The sequence below is a fragment of the Hyaena hyaena genome, unplaced genomic scaffold, assembly GCF_003009895.1.
Source record: "Hyaena hyaena isolate Hyena2069 unplaced genomic scaffold, ASM300989v1 scaffold_461, whole genome shotgun sequence".
Lineage (NCBI taxonomy): Eukaryota > Metazoa > Chordata > Mammalia > Carnivora > Hyaenidae > Hyaena > Hyaena hyaena.
In genome coordinates, this window is record NW_024081095.1 from 914,382 (window position 1) to 928,474 (window position 14,093).

The 14,093-nt window shown below is 39.7% G+C and overlaps 1 long non-coding RNA gene across 2 annotated transcripts in view; it reads left to right on the top strand.

Moving 5' to 3' along the window:
* LOC120246300 overlaps nt 1-14,093 on the top strand; it is a 130,050-nt gene that overhangs the window by 81,254 nt on the left and 34,703 nt on the right. For both annotated transcript variants that reach the window (XR_005532005.1, XR_005532006.1), the window contains exon 4: nt 5,265-5,319. This is a non-coding gene — a long non-coding RNA (uncharacterized LOC120246300). The remainder of the gene's footprint in view (nt 1-5,264; nt 5,320-14,093) is intronic.

The window sequence follows — 14,093 nt, forward strand, 5'->3', positions numbered from 1 at the left end:
GCTCTGAGCTGGCAATCAGCATAGACCCTGACGCGGGGCTCGAACCCACGAACTGTGAGATCATGATCTGAGCCAAAGTCGGACACTTAACCGACTGAGCCACCCAGGCACCCCAATCACATCATACTTCTATACTTACATGATTTATAAACTGCAAACTGTGTAGTATTTAAGATATTATTCTAAAAAGACTATAATCAATTCTATAGTTATACACACACATCTTTGGGTGTGATTTACAGAAAAGAGCCATTTCTCTTTGCATAGCTACTAAATCATATATAAAAGCAATCTTAGAAAATGTTTTAGGGACACCTGGGTGGCTCAGTTGGTTAAGCGTCTGGCTTCAGCTCAGCTCATGATATCACAACTCATGAGTTTGAGTCCCACATTGGACTCTGTGCTGACAGCTCAGAGCCTGGAACCTGCTTTGGATTCTGTGTCTCCTCTCTCTGTCCCTCCCCCTCTCATGCTCTGTCTCTCAAAAATAAATAAAAAACATTAAAAAAATTTAAAAAACCTTTTAAAGAAGCTCATTATTATTAGGTCAAACATATAGCTTCTGTGGCAAGACAATTTATTGAGATATTAATTTACAATCCGTTCTTGTTGCTGTAGGTATTTTATCCGGCAACTAAGATGGTAACACAACTAGTGTTTCCATTGCTGGGTCAAAGTTTTCTGCTCTCCAGAAGACAATTCCCTTCAAGATTTGTGTGTTGAAAGTTGAGTTTTGGGCTCTATTGTGCTAGTGGTGGAGTTATTTCTAGGGTTAGGAGAGATGGAGATGAGCTGGAGCTGATCTAGGGAGGTATTTGGAAATTTGGCTGATTTTAATTCTGTGATTCTGCGAGCTCTCATTTGGTGCTCCTAGGTGGTGGTAAGACTGCTGGTGGTAGTGGTGGGCTGGTGCTTTAGGAGGCTGGACCTGATGTAAGGCTCTCAGGCTGTGCACTTAGACAATAGCCACACCAGCTGTGACTACAGAAATCTAAAGATAAGAAAAATATTTTCTGAATGTTCTGGACTATACAAGATGCTTGGGATTTTCACAAAATCTAAAGGATAATGGAGACTTTTGCACCACAAGATAAAGGATTAGATTTTACTAGATTAGAAAAAAAATAGTTATGCTGCAATCTTAAACCCAAGGGCTTTGTGGTATAATTATTAATTGTTATACCTTCATAATGACTGTGTGGAAGCTATAACAGACATTTATTTGCACCTGTTACCAAGACTAATCTTTCAAGTTCTGAGGGCCATGACATGGTGATATAAAAAGGGGCTTGGTATGTCATTGATGTGGTAAGAATTGCTCGATTTGCCTGCAGATTTAAGTCTACTGATTAACTGAGATTGCTGTAATCTTATAATCACAAGTTACCTTGGTTAATTGGGTTAGTAAATTCTTCCCTTGTGGGCAGGAAACTTCAGTTAAATGGGAAACTTTAGCCTTGGGAAACCTTGAAATGAATTATGGAAATAGTTAAGGGATTTGAAGCCAAATATTAATATTTGGTATTAAAAAGGAGTCTAACACTTGTTATGTTTTTAGTTGTGTATTTGTAACATTTAAGAGAACTTGAATCACACTACTAACAAACTTATTAGGTGAGCAAGAATATTAATAGGAAGATTTTGTGTTTTAAGTCAGACTATTGAAATATTTAAAAAGCATAGTGAATATATATGTACATATATATAAATTAGAATATATATCTTAAATATTTAAACAGGCTATAGAATAAATATATATAAATTAGAATATATGTCTAATATAAATAGATGTTCTATATTCTATTCTATATATTCTAATTTTTTTTGTTTTATTTATTTAAGTAATCTCTACACCTAACATGGAGCTCGAACTCATGACCCTGAGATCAAGAGTCTCATACTCCTCTGACTGAGCCAGCCAGGTGCCCCAAAAATATATTAAAATTAATGCAGTTTATTAACCAAGTAATAGTTTGAAGCTATTTATTTATTCAAAAGTGTGTGTATGATTAGATATAATTCAAAGAACTCTTAAAAATTCCTGTTAAAACTTATTACACTTATAAATGAGAAAATTATTTGCAAGTTGAACTTAAGAGCTCAATAAAGAAGGTTTTTTTTTTTAATTTGAGACTTTAATAGATTGAACTAATTTCAGAAAATAACCATTTAGATCATTTTTTCTATGTACAAAAGTCACTCTTGAGGATACTGAAAGCCTGAAATCAACACAGAGTTCTGGAAGGCTAGTTGCTAGGTGAATATATTCATTTTGTGGAAGAGAAAGGCTGGCTTAATGACTGTGTAAAGTTCTGTCATTATCTGCACTCTGCTTTGAAATTCATCCATAAAGATGATACTATCTTTGGAAATGTCAATAAGCAGGATAATTAAAATAGACCAAGTAATATTCTCTCCAAACTTGGAAGTTTCCTGAATCAAAATCACAATCATAATAATTTTTCAATCTCTGTCATAATATATTATATTATTTTATATTAATATAATGTATTATATATTATGTTGTATATGTTGTGTATATATGTGTGTGTATATATATATACATATATATATATATACGAGAGAGAGAGAGAGAGGTATTTCAATGTTCACTAGCAGCAATAATGTATAATCATGCAAAGTAATAGGCACCTATTACTAGAAGTGTCTTTTCTAAAAGACTGGGAGACTCCTTAAATCTGTCTTTGCCCTTTTAGGGCTTTCAGTGTTTGCTAGTATTTCCTCAGTGCCTTCATCTCCTGGTCTCTCAAAGCTGTGTCATTTGCTTATGGAAATTCTAGGCAACTACTTGATCCCTATCATATGAGTGAGAGGCTGTGGCCTTTAAGAGAGGACAGTGCTGGCTTCTCATGAACAATGCAGGACTTTGAAGAATAAAGCATTTATTTTTTTTTATAGTTTATTTATTTTGAGAGAAAGACAGAGAGAGAAAGTGGAGGAGGGGCAGGATAGGGAGAGAGAGGGAATCCCAGGCAGGCTCTGCACTGTCAGCACAGAGCTCAACGCGGGGCCTGAATTCACAAAGTGTCAGATTATGACCTGAGCCAAAACCAAGAGTCAGGTACTCAACCAACTGAGCCACCCAGACACCCCTAAAGCATTTATTTTTTTTAAATCAATAGACATTGTGCTAGTTTAGAGTTTCCTAAACTGTTTTGGTTCATGATATCACCATTAGAATCCTAATAACTTTTCTACAACAGCCCTGGGCCGAAATACTTAATTGCTCCATTTATTAAGTTATTAGATTTGAACACCTTATTAAATATGTAGCTATTGGCAAAGCAAGTATACATCCATGAAGAAAAAGTAGTATTTAGTTTCACTTTTGAACTAAAAAATTATCTGTGTGTGGGCCTGTTGGGCTCTGCCAAACCTCACCAATCTTGGAATCAGTCTGAACACTGCCATTCTCATTTCCTGTTCCACATTGATTTTCATGTGTATTTGTTTTTTATTACAGCAACCACTGAAAACCCAGCTTTGCCAAAAAAGAAATATCACCAAAGGGAATGTAGCGTGATCTCACGACACTGAATCACCCCAAGGTAGTAGTGGTGTCCAATAGGTGCTTCTGTGCCGTTCTTGAAAATTTATCTAAAATTCATTGAGTTCTCTGTGGCACCTGTGGTACCTTAGGGTACTGTTTAGGAACTGCAGTGCTAGGTGAAGGAAAATGAAAAAGATACAGTCCATGTCAGGAACCACCTAACTGTAGTAGAGCGTATAGATATGTGGTCCATTTATTCCATAAGACAGAGTACTGCAGTGAAAATACGGGTTTGTTTTTGTTTTTGTTTTTGTTTTTTTGGTCTGCTTAGTATCTGAATCCCCTTCCTACATTAAAAAAAAATCTATACTATCTGGTTCTTAGGTGGGAGAGCTCATCTTCCACTGCAGAATCTGAATAGACCTAAAGCCATTTTCAACCACCCTGAGAGAGAGCCTTGATTTTTAGGCTCTGCAATCAGACCTGCGTATTTTGAATTTTGAGACAGGAGTAACAAAGGGTCGGGAATGTTAGCGAAATCTTTCTGGCCGTGTGGTGTTAGTGTGCACACTGGCAACCAAGGCAGTGGTGGGGCCAGTGTTAGTGCTGCAGTGTGGACGTCCTTGTCATTGGCCCTGATATGTGGCTATGTCCTTGCTGGACTGGCTCTGTGGCATGATTCCGGCTGTGGTTTTGGTGGTGTAGGCTTCCTTTTTATCTGTTCATCCTGAACATAGTTCTCTAGTCTTTTTTTTTTTTAATTTTTAAAATTTTTTTTTTTATTTCTAGGAGAGAGAGAGAGAGAGAGAGACAGCGTGAGCAGGGGAGGGTCAGAGAGAGAGGGAGTTACAGACTCTGAAACAGTCTCCAGGCTCTGAACTGGCAGTCAGCACAGAGCCCGACGCCAGGCTCGAACCCAGGAACCGCGAGATAATGACCTAAGCGAAAGTAGGACGCTTAACCGACTAAGCCACCCAGGCGCCCCTAGTCTTCTTGAAAGTATAAGCAACTAGATATTCTTTCAATGAATTTCTCTGTTTAAATCACCCCAACTATGGCAAATAAAAAGGGGTATGACAGAAGATTTCCATTATCAGAGGAAAGGCAAGATTATAGAGAATGTATTACACTGACTTCACCAGATGAAACAAAGATCTGAGAAAGTACTGAGATGTGCCTTCTGAAAGCTCTGGATAGTACATGATAACCATTGGAGAATCAGCCCCCAAACTCTAAAACAGCTGTATACAAAAAGGGACAGATAACTTGGGCAGATCTGAGAGAGCAGAAAACGTGGAAACTTAGAACAGAATGCATCAGGTCCTATTAGGTGAGTTTTAAAATGACCCCTTGTGGTAAGTAGGAGAGTTTGTGAAGTACATGTCATTAGAGATTATGCCTAGAAAAGGTGGGATGATACATACTAAAGGGAGCTAGCCATCATTAGGAATCACTAGAAATCAACTCTGACTAATGTGGGTGTGCCTGAAAGAGGAAAAGAGTACAGGAAATAGAGTCCTAGAAGTATATCAGTGACTGAAGTAAAAAGTTGTAGCAGAAAGAATTATTCTGCTGTTTTGAAGAAATACAGGTTCCTCAAGATAAAACAAAAACAAAAACCCAAAAAAAACAGATTGAAAGGTGTACCTTGCAGAAGACTTTTCTTGCCTCAGTATATTAGAACAGTGTATGTATTTTTAGCCTATGAACTCTGTAAAATAAACTGAATTCATTATTTTTTTTTAATGGACAGGTTGTTTAGCTTTCATGGGATGAAGCAATTTCAAATGTGATTCATTTTATCCCTGGTAAGTGAAATCATGATGTCATGTACGCATGCCAGTGTTAGGTACACACAAGCTCGGGGACTTCCATGCTCTTAGGAAAGCTAAGGGGTGGGAGTGTTTGGCACAAGAGCCTCTCAAATATTAGGCAACTACTACTTATTAAAAAATAATTACTGATTATAGCAGTATTTTTAAAGACACGTGAATATCCTTAATGTGAAATCTTGTATCATTTCCCAAAAGTCCGTTTAAAAATAATTGCCTAAGTTGTTTTAATTATGCTTTAGTGTTCTAACCTATCCACCCAATTTGTTGACCTATGTGCTCTAGGTCAGCTGTCCTGGGTGTGTTTTCTAAATAAAATTCTTGTGCACTTACTCTTTCTATCATGAAAAGAAGGTAAGTTTCATTAACTAGAAGAGGAAAGTCTTGTTGCAATACTAAGGGGATATCATACTTTTATGCTATTGAAATTATTGCTTGTGAGTTTGGATCAAGATTCAATTATTGGACTTGTTTCTCCTTCCATAATAGTCAAAGACAGAGAAGGAAGCCAGAGTTTAGAAAAGAGTCCTTGGAAGTTAAAGTACATTACCTGATAGGAGATGTATACTGATTCCAGGGGCCGACCAGCACACACAAATCTTCCCCTGGGTACTTGGCATAAAATATTGAAGAGAATCATCCTTATCCCTTTCGCAAATGGATATGAGTAGAACACCTCACATCTGATAACAACCTGCATTTTCAATATTATATCTTCCTGTTTCCTCCAACAGACTCTAAGCTACCTCCTCACCTCTTCTTGATTTCCTTTCCACAGCGGGACCTTTCTTCTTCCTCCTTAGTGCAGAGTTATTTACTCTGTCATTTGTGCCCCTACAGCCCTTGGTTCATAGCTCTGTAAGCATAGGGTCTGCTTTATACTTCTGTTTCTGTCTTCACCTTTGCTATTTTCTGAGATTCTTTTTTAAAATATTTATTTATTTTGAGAGAGAGAGAGAGAAGAGGGGACAGAGAGAGAAACAGAGAGAGAATCCCAAGCAGGCTCTGTGCATCAGTGTGGAGCTGGACATGGGTCTTGATCTCACAAATGTCGAGATAATGACCTGAACTAAAATCAAGGGTCTGGAGCCACCCCAGCGCTCCTGCTGAAATTCTTAAGGGCAGAGACTATTGCTTAGTCATCTATATTCCTGCCGCATTGCAGGGATACTCCAAACAGTCTTAAAATGCCCAATTGCTTTCCATACATTAGTGTGCATCTGATCAAACTCATTATCTGGAATGTTTTAAGCTTGCATGCATATGTTTGTCTTGCTTTCCACTTCTTTTTTTTTTTTTTTTATATTTTTATTTATTTCTAGGAGAGAGAGAGAGAAACAGTGTGAGCAGGGGAGGGTCAGAGAGAGAGGGAGATACAGACTCTGAAATAGGCTCCAGGCTCTGAGCTGGCAGTCAGCACAGAGCCCGACGCAGAGCTCGAACCCACGAACCGCGAGATCATGACCTAAGCGAAAGTCAGACGCTCAACCGACTAAGCCACCCAGGCGCCCCACTTGCTTTCCACTTCTATAGTGATGTGTTGTGTAAGACAGTCACTTAAATTCGCTGGATGTTTCATTTCATTTATTAAAAATTGCATTTTTCTAGGTGACCCCTAACGTGCCTTGCATCCTTACATCCTAAGTTTGTCTTACTACTTAGTTTGTGATTCAGGCCTTTTTGGTGTGATCTTGGGTTACTTAATCTCTTAGTTAAATGAAGAAAATACTTCCATATTCAGATAGTGGTAGTGAGGTTAAATGAGACAACATCTGGAATGGATTTACACTGGTTCCATACATACATGGTCATAGAGCATCTGCCCAGGTGCCAGGGACTGTAGAGGAACTGTACTGGGGAAAGCCAGACACCATCTACTCAGGGGGGCAGTTACAATCTTGAAGCTTTGCCTGGTACTTTTTTTTTAAAGTTTATTTATTTATTTTTGGGAAAGAGAGAGAGCGAGAGGGCTCACACAAGTGGGGGAGGGGCAGAGAGAGAGAGGGAGACACAGAATCTGAAGAAGGCTCCAGGCTCTGAGCTGTCAGTGGAGTGCCCAACATGGGGCTCGAACCCACGAACCCTGAGATCATGACCTGAGCTGAAGTTGGACGTTCAACCAACTGAGCCATCAAGGTGCTCCCTTGCCTGGTACTTAATATGAACTCAGTAACTGTTCATTTTCCTTCTTCCCTTCTCTCCCTGGCCTTGCAGTTATTCAATGCTGGGATTTGGAATGGGATAGGGGAGATGGCTTTAAATTTTATGTTTATTTCTCCGATGATATTTACACAAAGAGATGAGCTTTACTTTGAGAGCTAAAGTTAAAGCTCATGTCATCTCTTGGTAGTAAAAGGAATGACATAATTTGGAAATAACAAGGCCAGATAAGAACAGCCTGAGATCAGATGGGAGCTGTGTGCTCTCAGAAGTATGTTGTGGGAGTAACTAGCCCAATGTTCTCTCAGCCTGGGAGCAGCATTAAAGATTTCTTTATCTTACAAAGGAAAAAAAAATCATTTCTCTTTAACTAACAGAAGACCAGAGTAAACACAGTGACTACTTTTCCTAATGCAGTGGCTTTACATATGCATTACATACAACAAGATAATTGCTTAAGAATGTTATGCTGTTATTTTCAAAACAAGCCACCCAAAGGGTTTGGCCTCCAGGAAAATTGCCTACACAGTTTTAAAATGTACACTGGCCATCAGTTTTGACACTTCCATTCTGCCCTACTGGTTTGCTTCACTTCATTCACCTCATTTAGCGCCACATCTGTCAATCATTCACACAGATCTAAAGCTGTGGCTGCATGACACGAGACACCTTGCTGAAAATGAACAATCCAACAATTTTTTCCACAGAGGTGTGCTTAACAACGTACAATTTTTAATTGTTTTTTAAAAAATTTTATTCATTTATTTTGAGAGACAGAGTGCACATGGGAGACGATCAGAGAGAAGGAGAGAGAGACAGAGAGACAGAGAATCTCTAGCAGGTTCTGTATTGCCAGGGCAGAGCCCAACACGTGGCTTGAACTCACAAACCATGAGATGATGACCTGAGCCAAGATCAAGAGCCTGATACTTAACCAACTGAGCCACTCAGGCGCCCCAACAGCTTACAATTTTTAAAATACCAAGATAAGAAAGTCAGAGAATACTGGCTGGATTTTTCTTTTGAAGCATCAGCTATTTGGCTGTTGCAGAGTTTAGCTAAGTATGCTAATGTAGTAAGCACTGCACTATCAATAATAAATGATGGACAATTAACTATCAAAGTAGAAGAATTCTGGTAGAAGACAAAGAGTCTTCAAAAGCATAGAGATGAAAAGGAGTGTTCAGGGATGTCAAGAATGTATTCCGAGTGCAAGGGGGCAGGGAAACTGGTTCGATTGACTGTGCAGGCAAATAGTCTTTACGCAGTTGCAAAAAGGTGGGACATTGTTCTGTGTGTGGGAGCCACTGAATGCTTTTATTTATTTTTAAATGTTTGTTTATTTTATTAAGAGAGAGAGAAAGAGAACATGCACGTGTGCACAAGTAGGAGAGAGAGAATCTCAAGCAGGCTCCCCACTGTCAGCATAGTGCCTGATGCGGAGCTTGATCTCAAAAATCGTGAGATCATGACCTGAGCCAAAATCAAGAGTCCGACACTTAACTGACTGTGCCACCAAGACACCCCACCCACTGAATGCTTTTAAACAGGATGGTATAAATCTTGTATTTGTACTGGCATTGCATAGCCTGCCCAGCTGTTTTACACCCACATCGCCTCTGTGCTTGCTGCAGGAGTCTGTAAGGACTTCCAGACTTTCAGGCCCAACTGCCATTCATGGTTTCCAGTTCAGCATGTGGGACATAGAGCCCTAAGTCTGGATCAACGTGACATTTAGGATACATAGCTGGAGGCGAATCTCTGTAATCTTAGTGGAAAGAATGTAAGAACGGTCCTGGAGCCTTAGCCGGAGACCACAAGATTGCTGCAGTGCAAAGTAACTTGTTGTACTGCTTGTGGGGTTCATCTTCATCAGCAATTGTGGGGAATCTGTTCCCATGCAAATGAATTGAATAGTGTGTCAACTGATACCTAAACCTGATTCTTTAGTAGAAAGTCAAAGTTTTATTTATGCAGAGAATTGAAGTTATTTGTTACCCATTGTAGACCTACCACATGAAGGGGAGACGTTGAGGAAACGTTGTGGTCACAGATGTATATGAGTAATGGAAACTATGGTAGATTCCTCAATAACCTATCTCCTGAATGTGAGCAGAAAGCACTTAGCTCTGACTGGTACTGGAAGCCATCTTCAGTCTTCAAAGTTAAGTTAGGTTCAAGCTCTGGGCTAAGAATAAAAACAAAGAACTAGGTGCCTGGGTGGCTCAGTCAGTCAATTGTCTGATTCTTGGTTTCAGCTCAGGTCATGATCTCATGTTTCATTAAATTAAGTTAAATTGGTCTTAGCACCAACAGCACAGAGCCTCCTTGGGATTCTCAATCTCTCTCCCTCTCTCTGCCCTTCCTCCCACTTGTGCCCTCTCTCTTTCTCAAGATAACTAAATAGAAACATTAAAAAAAAAAAAAACCAGAAAGAACAAAGGTCTTAGTGTCAGGGGGTGAGCCTTTGAATCAACCACCCATCATCCCCCCTCTGGCTTTCCAGTTAAGATATTTAAAGCATTTCTTTAAACTAATTTTAATTTCTTTAATTTTTTTGTACTCCTTTTCCAGTTCATTGTGTTAGGTCACTCTTCCTTTTAGAATCCTGCATCTCAGCTCTGCTGCTTTCTTCACAGTGATCCCCTTGAACCTCCGGTCATTGTCTATACCCATTTAGGAAACTGACATCTGAATGATACGTATTTTCTCTACTCAAATCCCACCATGGTTCTTGGGAACTTCAGTATCCTTGGAATGCTGTGTGCAGCATCCTGATGTCAGGGACAGTGAACTCCTACCCTAGTGATCTTTACCTCCATTTCTCCACATCATCTTAAGCTCTGCTATTCCGAGTTCTAACACAAAGCCCTATCCCTGTCACTGTTCCCACCTGTCCTACCCACTTCCGCCCAACCTAACTTGGTTTTTTGTTTAACCTCATCACATCCTTCCTGTTTCACATCCTTGCAGCTCTGGCTTTCTACCTTGTCTCTCATTTGCTCAGTTCCTTCCCAGTTTCACTTCGTTCCCTGCACTTACCCAGGACCGCCATTACCACATCCCTAATCAAATTCCTAATCCCTCTAATCAAGTGCCCCCCTTCCCCTTTGGCCTTCTACTAATTTTCAATAGCCCTTAGCTTTTGAGTGATCTGACCTTTACTTTTACAGCTAGTACTTCTGGGTCAGATGTTTCTTGAGAAAAAACACATAATTAGACTAAATCCATGTAAGTGTTATTTTCAATTCATCTGGACCTAAGTACCATTTGATGTTCTTTCTTTCTTTCTTTCTTTCTTTTTTTTTTTGGTGTGTGTATTTATTTATTTATTTTGACAGAAAGAAAGAGAGAGTATACAAGTGGGAAAGGGACAGAGAAGGAAAGAGAGAATCCCAAGCAGACTCCACACTGCCAGAGCATGGAGCCAGATGTGGGGCTCGAACCCACAAACTGTGAGATCATGACCTGAGCTGAGATCAAGATTCAACTGTCTAACCAACTGAGCCACCTAGGTGCGCCTCGATGTTCTTTTTATTCATACTTTTCCCCGATATTGACCATTCAAAACTTTTATCTACTCTTCAAATCTCTGTCCGTTCTTTCCCTCATTCTTGGCAGATATTCTAGCTTCCTGTGTCATATAGAAAATAGAAAATAGAAGCCACCAGTATAACTTACCTAACCTTCTTCCCTCCAATTTTGCTTCCCTTTCCCTTTCTTTCTTTCTTTCTTTCTTTCTTTCTTTCTTTCTTTCTTTCTTTCTTTCTTTCTTTCTTTCTTTTTTTAACATTTATTCAGTTTTGAGAGACAGAGCATGAGTGGGGAAGCGGCAGAGAGAGAGAGGGAGATACAGAATCTGAAACAGGCTCTGAGCCATCAGCACAGAGCCCGATGCGGGGCTTGAACCCACAAACCGTGAGATCATGACCTGAGCTGAAGTCGGATGCTTAACCGACTGAGCTACCCAGGCACCCCTCCTTTTATCTTTCAAAGATCTGCTTCTATGTTAAAGGAAGGGGCTTTGCCTCACTTAGTGGAGAAAGACCCCTCCACAGATATTTTTGACCTTATTAAGTTTTCCCTGTTCTAGAGTTTTACTAATGAGTGGTCAGACCCATGTGTGTTCCTGATGTTTACAGCCTCTTAGTCTCTGCTTTCTCTGGCTCTGTTCTCATAGAGACTGGCACATGCTGATATAGTGCTGGCAGACTCAGTAGCAGCCATTTCCTGAGATGTACTTTACCAGAGTAGGGGGTACACAAGGGTCCTGTTATCACCAGCTGATGGCACGGGAGTGAGCTGAGCTGCTGAAGGGTTAGTATTTAGCTGCCTCCAAGCAATTTGCCCACTGACCTTTAGTTTCCCTTAACTGTCTGTGACTGAACTTTTACCTCACATTCCTTAGCTCCTTGATCCCTGCTAGGATTAGAATTTTTGGATTTTGCCTGCTTGGCTGGTGTTATCAGTTAGGTTGCCTCTTATTGCCAAACTCCTTTTGTAGTAATCTTAAGCAAAAAGGAATCTTTTTTTTTTCTTAATGTTTTAACTTATTTTTGAGAGAGAGAGAGAGAGAGAGACAGGATGAGCAGGGGAGGGTCAGAGAGAGAGGGAGACACAGAATCCATAGACAGGCTCCAGGCTCTGAACTAGCTTTAGCACAGAGCCCAATGCAGGGCTTGAACCCACGAACTATGAGATCATGACCTGAGCTGAAGTCTGACGCTCAAATGACTGAGCCACCCAGGCGCCCCAAGCAAAAAAAAATCTTATTAGAAGGATGTTGAGCACTCCAATAATTGTTTAGAAACTGCAAAAAAAGTTTGGCAAAAAGACAAGAAGTAGGGCAGCTTTACGAGGTCAGGGGGAAGACAGCACAACAGACATCAGGTTGGCAATCTGTGTGTGTTGGGGTGGGGGTGCCTGGGTGCCTCAGTCGGTTAGGTGTCCAGCTCTTGATTTGATCTCAAGTCATGGTCTCACAGTTCATGAGTTGGAGCTCCTCGTCGGGCTCAGTACTGCTGGTGCAGAGCCTGCTTGGAACACTCTCTTTCCCTCTCTCTCTGCCCCTCTCTGCTCATTCTTTCCTCCTCTTTCTTTCAAAAAAAACAAAAACAAAAACAAAGAAGAAAGAAAGAAAGAAAGAAAGAAAGAAAGAAAGAAAGAACGAACGAACTTATAAAAACAGGAAGCTGTGGCTTTGCTATAGACATTGCCACTATTGTGTCACGATTACTGCAACTTTGAAGAGATTCGGACTGTCCTGTCTTAGTGTTATTCAAACACCCAAAATCTTGAGCAAGAGTATCAGGCTGCCTGAACCTGACTGAGTCACCTGCATGTGTCATGACTGCCTGGGTGAGAGTGACGATGGTAGCAGGGAGAGATGGATCAGTTTCCTTCGTGTTCGTTCCACAGCAGCAGGTGAGATACTTCATCCAATCCATAGCTGCCCTTTCAGATTTCCAACATGTATGCACATCCTTCTTCCCATACTTAGAGTTATAAGAAAGAAGTTCCTGCTAATAAAATACCTGAAATTGAACTCATCCTCTCCCTAGTGGGACAAGTCCTGACTTGCTTTATTTGGTTGCAACTTAAGTGGTTCAATTTCTCACTTTATTTACTTGAAAAGAGAAGTGCTACTGTTTTGTTTATGACACAGGTAACATTTTACATCTTAAAATGGTAATACCTCCATTGACTCAGAAAATGGCCTTAAGGAATTTACAACCCATTACAGTAAATAAGCAGCAGCATATTTACTTTAAAATATGATTAAGTACCCCTGGCTTAATTTCCAACTTATTTTCCTCTTTTAAGTTCACTAGGCTTTGGGGGAGTTCAAAGTCGAGGTAAGAAGATTTCCTCTATGGAACCGTGGAATAGCCCAAGGATTAGTAAATTTCTATGAATGTAAATAGTAAAACACCAGGATACCAACAAACACCAGTTCCTCAACTTCCTCCACTATGGACTTCCTTTAAGTGTTGACAGTTCTTGATCTGCTTTTAAATGTGAATCCTAAATAACACAATTATGGTATTAAAAATACTACAAAAGGATAAAATATTTCAGGGAAACCTTCTAAATGGTAGACATGAATGTCTGCTTTTTCTTCCTTTCTTCCAGTAAAGGGGCTGGGAACCTCTGGAAACATGGTTAGAACCAGTTATTTTCTTCAGACTTTATATTATCACCATTAAATCATATGGGATTGAGTTTCAGTGTTGAAAAATAAAGTCAAGTACTTTTTTTTGTTAAGTTTATTTATTTATTTCAAGAGAGACAGAGACAGGGCAAGTGTGGGAGGGGCAGAGAGAGAGGGAAAATCCCAAGCAGGCTCTACACTATCAACCCAGAGTCCAATGAGGCGCTGGAATCCACGAAACTGTTGAGATCATGACCTGAGCCAAAATCAAGAGTCTGACGCTTAACTGAGCCACTCAGCCTCGCTTTTTCTTTCTTTCTTTCTTTCTTTCTTTCTTTCTTTCTTTCTTTCTTTCTTTCTTTTAGTTTTTATTTTGAAGTTGTTATTTAAATTCCAGTTACTAATAATGTAATTTAGCTTTGTAAAGCCAAATACTTTG